This window comes from Dromaius novaehollandiae, chromosome 4 (genome assembly GCF_036370855.1).
Source record: "Dromaius novaehollandiae isolate bDroNov1 chromosome 4, bDroNov1.hap1, whole genome shotgun sequence".
In the NCBI taxonomy this organism is placed as follows: Eukaryota; Metazoa; Chordata; class Aves; order Casuariiformes; family Dromaiidae; genus Dromaius; species Dromaius novaehollandiae.
Window position 1 is genome coordinate 18,471,550 of NC_088101.1, and position 9,044 is coordinate 18,480,593.

Consider the following 9,044-nt stretch of genomic DNA (forward strand, 5'->3'; position numbering starts at 1 on the left):
TTCCTGCCCTTGTCCACCGCGGTCACTGACACGGGCTGCAAGACACTAGAGTTAGAGCGACACGGTAGTGTCAAGGTTCACGCTGCCTTAGCTTCAGTGATAAAACATACTGCCAACATAGTTTTCGTTTTGCAGTTCCTTTGTTCACATTCACCACAAAATCATGTCTGAATATTACATTTTTCCTTTATCTTGACTACAGTTTCATTAGGCCTACACGTTTCCTCCCTGGTATACACCATCTCACATAACAGCCAAGTGACTTATCGCCCAATGTTGCACCAATTGCTTTCCGAGCGGCCTGTTTTTTGACAAGTAGCAGTAAAGCTGGAAAATAAATCAAGAGCAATCTCGCATTATATTTTCACAGAAAAAAAAACTGCTGAGGTAACATAGCCAATTATCAAGCACTAGTGGGAGAAGGCTCTTGCAACTCAATTCTGTGCCAATACTTCACCAAGGAAAGACATTCACGGGCGTAGTGCAACTTACAGAATTAGCTCTTACATAACAATTTTTATCCTTGCACCAACTCGCTGAGAAATCGGTTTCTCCCACCCCAGACTTATTTTCTATACAATATTTTCCTTGGGTTTTCTCTCAGTACCATTCAGCGAAACATAATGTCTCAAAAAGTACCCAGGCACATCGGTGTGCTGTTAGAAAGGGGCATGCACAGTACCTGACTGGCGTGGAAGTGAAAGCACAGCCAGGGCTTGCTTGGATGCCATGAAGAGCGAGGATGTTTCATGGCTGATATCTCAACTCTTGATTTTCTTTCCTTTTTCTTGGAATTTTGCAATAGCGCGCCTTAAGCCATTTCTTTGGTGTTAACAGTATTTCTAGCACCTCCCTCTCTGTGAGCGTGTTTCCTGTATGTTTGGGCCATAGAAATGCCTGGATTCCCTTTCCGTAGGTGTTTACTCCCCCAGTCAGAAACCCCTAGTTAAGCCAAATGACCTTTGGTGTAGATCACTCTGGTTATAGTGCTTCCTGCCCAGCACCAGGCAGTTAGTAAAAAGGGACCAAATATTATGACAAGTTCTTTAAGCTGTGTTTTCAGGATACATTCTGAGTGTGATAAAAGCAGGAGTCATTCAGCTCAAAAATGCTTTGAAACCTGTTACTAAGCAAGCTGAAATCAATATTTAGAAACAACTTTTCCCATTTAGTTGGCAGTCTCAATTCAGCATCTTCAAAGACGTAGAAAGTCGCTTTATTTCTTTAGGGGATCACAGGGAGGAAAACAAAAGACAGCAACAAACCAGCTCCAAGCATGGAGGTAGGGCTGGGACCATTAAGGTGTTATGAACGTCAGCACTTCTAGGCTGCCAAGTAGCCTAAAGCCCCAAAAAGTTAACTGCCAAAGGCAGGGGCCACGCGAGGAGTCTCCTGAGGGTCCCGATGAGGGGAATGTCTCTATCAGGGGGTGCCAGCACCTGCCCCAAGCAGGGACTTCCCTCTGCAAGAGGTTTCAGGTCTTGCTGTGAGCCCTGGCACCTGGCTAACAAACAGTAGGGAGCTACGGCCATACAATGCTCAAACTTTTGCTCATGAAGAAACTGCAGAAGAAAATCTATATTCATATGTCCACTCATAGCATAAGAGTAAATACACCTACCTATACTACCTTGACTTTTATATATCCTCTATCCAGTTATGACCTTCTATTGCCAGAAGCAAATGAACTGAAAAACACCCACTAGAAAAGTGTCTTTCCTTTCCAAGCGTGTTTACTGGGGCGCAATGTTCCTCCGAACACAGGGCTGCAAGCGCAGTCCAGCACACCAGCCTCCTCCTCCTGGCCTCGGAAAAAAACCCTCGTGAGGAAAACTTGCTCCTGCTCTCTCCATTACCAAAAGAGGAAAACCAGCCGACCTGCTCCTTTCCAGGGCTCGTCCTTGTTTGCTGTGAAAGACAAGATCCCTGCCTCGTGCCCTACAACTCCTCTGCGTTTCTTGGCCGGGAAAAATAAACCAAGAGCGCCCTGGGATTTTCCAGGCACCGGCTGCTCCCTCGGGACGCCTCTCGCTGCCAGCCGGCGAGGTCAGCCACTGCACAACCGTATAGCAGGGAGCCCAAGCGGGAGAGATGCGAGGGCAGGAAGGCAGCTGGCAGCCCTGGAAAGAGCATCAGGCCAAATAACGGGGCGAACCCTCGGCGGCACTGCTGTCCTTGCTGGTGGGGGCATGGGCCAACCCGGCCGCCGAGCAGCAGCTGCTGCCAGGAGGCACCTTGGATAAAGATTAAGGTTGCCAGCAGGTGCTAGCTGTATTTGCTTGAATCACCTTTTACTGTTATTTTCTGCTGTTGGGAGGGGGGGGAAATATTGCCATTTGGAGCCGCTCAGTATCAAGCGTTAATCTCTGGCCCAGCCAGAGCCCCTCCGAGGGGGCGGCCGCATGGCTGTAAAGGCTACTCCCTGTTCTGCCCAGCACAAATCTGTCTAGCACAGACTCAGCCCTAGACACAAAAGCTTTTGAACGATGGCCAAAACCCAGGCCATGACTCCTTGCATGTTTGCACAGCCCTCCGCACGGCCAGCGCAGGCAGCGGCCTCTGCCTCGATCGCTGCAGAAGTGGAGATAACAGCTCACACGGCAGCCACCCAAGCCCTGAGCACGCACAGGGCTGGTTTTTCAGTGGTAATCTCATTTCACATCGCTGTTTTTGGCAGCTCAGCTGCAAGCTTGCCCATGAACCTGGCTCACTGGGGCTGCTGGCGGCGAACAGGCTCATGCACGCACCCCACACCCCCGGCATCGGCCCACGGCGCGGCTCCCTCGTTGCCGCACATTCATCCTGCAAACGGCACTCCTGACTTCCCGGCAGCTGCGAGACCTCTCCTCGCTGGCACTGACTGTATGTAGGCAATTAGAAGGATTTTCTTTCCCAAAACACAGCGCTAATTATAATCTAATTCAGCTTATTTGAAGTACATTTTGGTAGCATTTCCATTATGCAAATATCAATTTATTATCTTCACATTATGTTTTGACTGCAGTTGTGTTGCTAATTAGAGGCAATTTAACCACTTTAAAAAAAAATCCTTTCCTTTCTCTGCACTTTTACTTACTTGCAAACCACACAGAATACACATTTAGTGCAGAGTCAGTGATGAAAACCTGCAGTTATCAGCTCCATTTTAATCACTCTAATTGACTTTCATTATGTTAGAAGCCACTTGGAACGCACAGATTTTTCTGATTTACTTCAATTTGGGGACAGAGATGCGAAAGAGAAGAGGGCACGCTATTCCAATCCCATTTGTAACATTTTCCTGCCTTAGAGCTGCAGACGGGTTTGGTGTGGCTGCCGACTGCCAGTAAGTGCCTGCAGGCTTCTCCCATGGCACTGCCTTCGGCTGTGAGAAAAAGACAGACCCTCTGGTCCAGGAAAGGTGACATGTTTCTGCAGCGATTCCCATCAGCAGGGCGACCTGTGAGGGGCGATTTCTTGTGGGTGTCGTGCAGCTCGCTGAGGCCTGCAGAAGGGGCAAAAAAAAAGCCGAGGGGGCACGGAGCAGTCAACAGGGCTTTGGACCACGTGAATTTTATGCTTTGCTCATTTCTGTCATTTTCCTGCAGTTTTAGGCGGCTTAGCACAGCTCAGCCCCAGTTTCTCTGCCTGTTCTTGGCCTAGCTGCATTTTCCCCTATAATCAGTGGGCAACAGAGATTTTTTTTCAGGGAAGCAAAGTGGCCACAGGGAAGTGTGTGGGGGTTGGCGGGGGGGATTCCTAGTGAGTTGGATACCTACAGATCTGTCACCAATACCCTTATATAAAACAAGATTATTCCTCTCAATACCTTTTACAATGACCACTAGTTCTGTTTATGTTGCCATGTCACCTGTTTTATTACCTTTTTTCTCCTTATATGACTGTTTGTTTAAACAGATCATACATTACTATGGAGCAAAACGGGTGTAATTTTTATCTTGCCGACTTTTTGGTTGGCCATGCTATATGTTTCTCCTACCATGGCTGAGAGCAGGAAGGAGTGCTGCACATTACTGGGTAGCATGAAGATTTCTGCATCCAAAAGCATTTCTAGGGGTGCTACCAGTAATGTGGTATTTTCACACTTCTAAAATGGCATTTTACTGAAAGTTTTGAGGACTTCTCAGAGTTTCCCAGAAACATGCTTAACTCGACTTTAGAAAGGGAGAGAGGAAAAAAGGGAGCATTACTGCTAATAATAAAAGCACATTAAAATTATCATAACCATAGATCTCTAAAGAGGCTTTTGCAGCCTTGGCTTTGAAGTGTGTGCCTCTGCATCCGATGAACATTAGGGGTCCCCAGTGGACTTTCAAAAGCTTTGGAAAAAAAAAAAAGAAAAAAGGAAAAGGCTCGAGTGTTCCTGATTCTCTTTACAATATGAATCCCAATACTCCACCCACCTACCAGGCGAGCTCTGTTGATACCAGGGGCGAAACAACAGCATTAGCGCACTGACGTAAAGCCAAAGCAGAAACCACAGCGCAGTGCCTATAGAAACATGGGGGCTTGCTAGCAGGGCCTTTTCTTTCTGCCCAAAGTCAAGCTTCGGAGCTTTTCGTCAATTTTTGTACTTAATTGCAAGTGTTATTTTGGCGCAAGGCTCTTTTGATTTTTCCTTTTAATTTCTTTTTTTTTTTCATTCCTTGGGAGACGCTCTCTTTCTTTTGCTGAGCGAATTCAGCCTTCGCGTAACAGAGCCGTAACGGCCCTGGCTGCGATCCAGCGCAGCGTAGGCAGGCCCCCGCGGAAACTTTGCCGCGCCGCCTCAACGCTGCGCGAAAGCAGCGGTTTTCGGAGGCTGCAGTTGCTGGGGAGAAGAGCCGGGATGGTGGCGGGATTAGCGAGCTCATTTGCACTTGTCACATCAATCAGATTGCTTAAGTGCAGGGGACTGCTAAGCCATCTCTCTCTCCTGCCTTCCAGTGTAATAAAATGTCACGCTTTGTTCATGGGTTTTCTGATACGAGCACGGTTCACCTTCTAGATGATATAGCCTGGTGAGCAAAGGGTGGGCGCAGGGAGAGGTGGTATGGGGGAGAACGGCTGAAGCGTTTGTGTCCAGATGAAAATCAGATACATTCGTGGTCAGGGACTAATAAAATGCAGAAGTCACGTACTGATTTAGGCTGAGCAACTTTGCGCTCTCCAGCTCCTCACACAGGATTTCTAACAAGGCAAAGAGCAGAAACTTTGGGCAATCGGCTCAAAATGGGATCCATGGTTATAGCAGGATTTCTTCCCCGAGTTTTGCACTAGCCTTTCTATTTCCGCGTGAGAACAAAAGCCTCCTGGGCAGGTCTGATTTTGGGAACTGGGCTTCACCTGAGGCAGGGCCCGGGCTGCACCTTGGCAATGAGCCCCCAGAAGAAACCAAATGAGACAAACCAGGGCAAAAGCGAAATGCAGCCTGGAAAGAAATGGATGTGCCCAAACCACTGGGCAAAACAGGGCAAAGTCAAAATTTCACAGGGGGGAAAAGGTACATTTCCCTTTTTTTCCCCACCAGCAGCCAAGCGGAAAGGAATTTGTTGCATTTTTACACAAAAAGCAAGCTCTCCCCCGGCGCAGCTCAGCCACACTGGTGCCACTTGGGGATTTTGACCCCTCTCTTTCCTACCCCACCACGCGAGTGGTTAATTAATGGACAGGGCCAGCATTTTCCCGCTCGGCCTGCCCTTTCAAAACTATCATGCAGCCCATAAATGGTTTTTGCACAGCCAGCTGGCCGAGGAAAGAAATGGCGAAACCCTTCTACCACCATTGGTGCTGCCTGGGCCCTGCAGGCATTTCCAGTGAATAGTGCCGCGTGAAGCAGGGGTTTAGCTCACAAGATGTTCAAAGTGGCCGGGCGGCCCTGACGAGCTTTTTCTCCTCATGTAATTAATAGATATTATTCATAATTTTCCCCAGTGTCTTCCACCAGATGGAGGTGCAAAGCCGGAACCTGTGATTACTGCTTTTTTTTCATTCATCCCCTACCTCCCCCTTAAAACCTGGGAGCAACCAAAGCAGGAACAGCTCTCAGAAGAGGTCCTGCCGGGTTTTTCACAAGGACAGTGCAGTATCACGGAGGGCACTCGCGCAAAGCGCAAATGTTGTCTGCAGCGCCTGGGGCGAGCTGCTGCAAAGCGCTTTGCTTTGCTGGCAGCAGTGAGACGCATGCTGACAGAGGTGCCCCCAAGCACCGGACACTTGCTGAGCAGCACATGCCTGTCCCCAAAAAGCAGCATTTCCCAGAGGGCATGGAGCATATGATGCTCTATACCATTTCTCTTATTAGATTACAAAGGGAAAAACATACTGATGTTTTTCAGTATTTAAGTATATCCTTCAGTATTTAAGAAAGAGTTTTCCTGGACTGATGCAAAATGAACATCGCATTTATGCTTTATCAGTGTTCTGTGTAAAGTGCTTTCTGGCAGGTGCTCCAAAATAGGACTTAAGATTTTTTGCAGACATCGTCTCTGCTATGCAGTGAATACTGCCAGAACCAGGCTTAACAAACTCCAATTTCCATCTGCAAATCCATTTTCAGTAATGCAAGCGAGAAAGTGAGCATCATTCAGGGCTCTGTAACATTCGCTGCTACTGAGACAATTTCAAACCCCTGTACCCTCTTTTCAATTTGTATCTTGCTTAGCTCCCTCCAAACAAATGGACTGCATTTGAAATATTCAGGATTATATGAAGTCTGGATGGGGTGGTCCTAGTCAAAGGTCGGTAACAGCTCTCGCGGTCCTCCTGGGAATAACGCCTGTGGCGCAAGGACAAGCGGCGACGTGCCACAGGCAACGTCCTCCTCAAGGACTTCCCAAGACCGACGTGGTCTCCGTTAACCTGTGGCAACTTGTTTCCCACGCTGAATTTTTTTCCCAAACTGCCTTTTGAGTCTGCGTCTTGGGTAGCTCAGTAGCAGACGTCCGAGACAGAAGCCGAACAGCAGATCAAGACATTAACACTGGGTGTCAGCTGCTGCCCTGAGCTGCCCCTCCTGAGGGACGAGGACATGCAGAGACACCAGCAGATGTCTCCTTCAGTCCCCAAGGGAGACAGCCGGCAGAGATGACACAAGCACGAGATGAGGACACGGGCAGCAAATCTACTTGCCGTGCAAATTCAATGACTGTGATGATGATCAGGAATAAGCTATGTCCGCTGGCTGAGCACAGGGTTTTTGCCCAAACTCTTCTGCATGCATAGGGGTGACATTAGAAGTCCAGTTGGCCTAATCAGAAGGTCTCTGCTGCCTTTGGCCACATCCAGCGCTTCACGGCCTGATCTTGGCTGGCCCTTTGCAACAGCTCAAAGGCCTCACACATATTATATTTTTATTCTCTGAAGCCCTTGGAAAATCTGGCTGCCTGGAGTTCTCCATAATGTGCTTACTATGACCAGCAAGCAAATCTCAGTAGCTTCAGATAATTTCAGTTTCTCCGATGCTCTCAAGGTGCATGGCTTCTCAGGGGGATTTCTTCTTCTCCTCTGCTAGGGCAAGCAAACCAGCTCTTCCTTAAGATGATCAACCCCCTCTCCTATAGCCAAGTGCTGAGTCCTCCAGCTCCATGACCCAAACGAGGCTAGGACCTGGGGTTATCAGCAGATGTAAACGCTCACGGGGTTTGTCACCGAGGAGTCACACTTTGGCTACCTCATGTCCTACCTGGGCTCATCATCAGGGACTGAGTTTGCTGCAAATCTCAGCCACTACCACCCGTTTCACCTGGTGAAGCAGTAGCAAGAGCGTATTTGCTGACCTAGGGGCAGATGGTCACTACCTGAGCCAGGTAGTGTCCCCCAGGACCTTCCCTGCAGCCCTCAGCCACCTCCGGGGCCTCCCTGGCTGCTCTCCAGAAAGGCTAATTGATTATTAAGGGATGTGTGGTGAGATACTGACATTTGGGGCAGCAATAGCAGCTTTTCCAATTTTACAGGAATTCAAGGGCCTATTTTGTTTACCCTTTTTATTATCATAAATACAAGCACATAGTCATCTGCATAATTACAGATGCTGTGTAATTACTGTGCAATTATACGTTACACCAGGCTACGTTTGCTGTACGGGTAGACAGGCAGTCTCATGATTCTAGCACCTATTTTGCAATCAGCTGACATCCAAATATCCATAAATCCCTCAGCAGAAGTTATGCTGCAGCCTGCATGCCAGCCACCTTGATGCTGCAAAGAAGGTAGACTATGCAGGATGCTTTGTAGATAAACTTTGAGGTTTACTGAGATAAACTGTATTTCTGTGGCCTTCCTGGGGAAACCTTGCAGTCTTCTTCTCTTGCAAAGTGTCTGTTAGGGATGCTGCTATTTTCATAACAGCAGGGACTTCTGGGGAGAAGGATGTCTAAATATTTCCCTCTCTGTTGCCTCTATGCAATACATAGGAACCTGATTGCTGGTCGCGATCCAGCCAGAATTGCATGTGTTTCGCTGGCGCCTTGTCTAGGCAGTTGGTAAAACATTTTAGTGTGAAAGGCACTTCATGTAAAATGATCTCTTGGTGCACAACAGCTCCCGTTTCTACCAGCTACGAATCAGGAGGGAAAGAGAGAAATTGGAAGGAGTAGAGGGAATAGCCCTAAGCATGAATTAAGAACTGGAAAACCAGCCTTATGGTGAAAGACTACCAGATTTCACTTGAGCTTCTTTCTGAAAAAGTCAAGGTCACTTGATTACTGTCTACAAAAAACTAAGAGAAAACTTTGACAGGCCACAAAGGCATGACAAAAATCAAACTGTTAGAAGTGGAAGCAAGACAAAAATTGGACACGAAGTCGGGTGGCGAATTTCAACCATACTGATGACTGGAAAAAAGGTAGGTTCTCCATCATCGAGATTTTCTTGAGATGATCTCTAGATCAGTAAGTTACCAAACTTTAAGTGTTGTAATGGCCCAATCAATATAAGAGTGGTACTTTAAATGTCCCAAGATTTTTGGCTGCTTTTTTCACTGTTAATTGTCCATACTTCAGTTAACCAGAACTTTCTATTACGTAAAACAGGATCATGTCTATTTAGTGACTTATAATTACTTT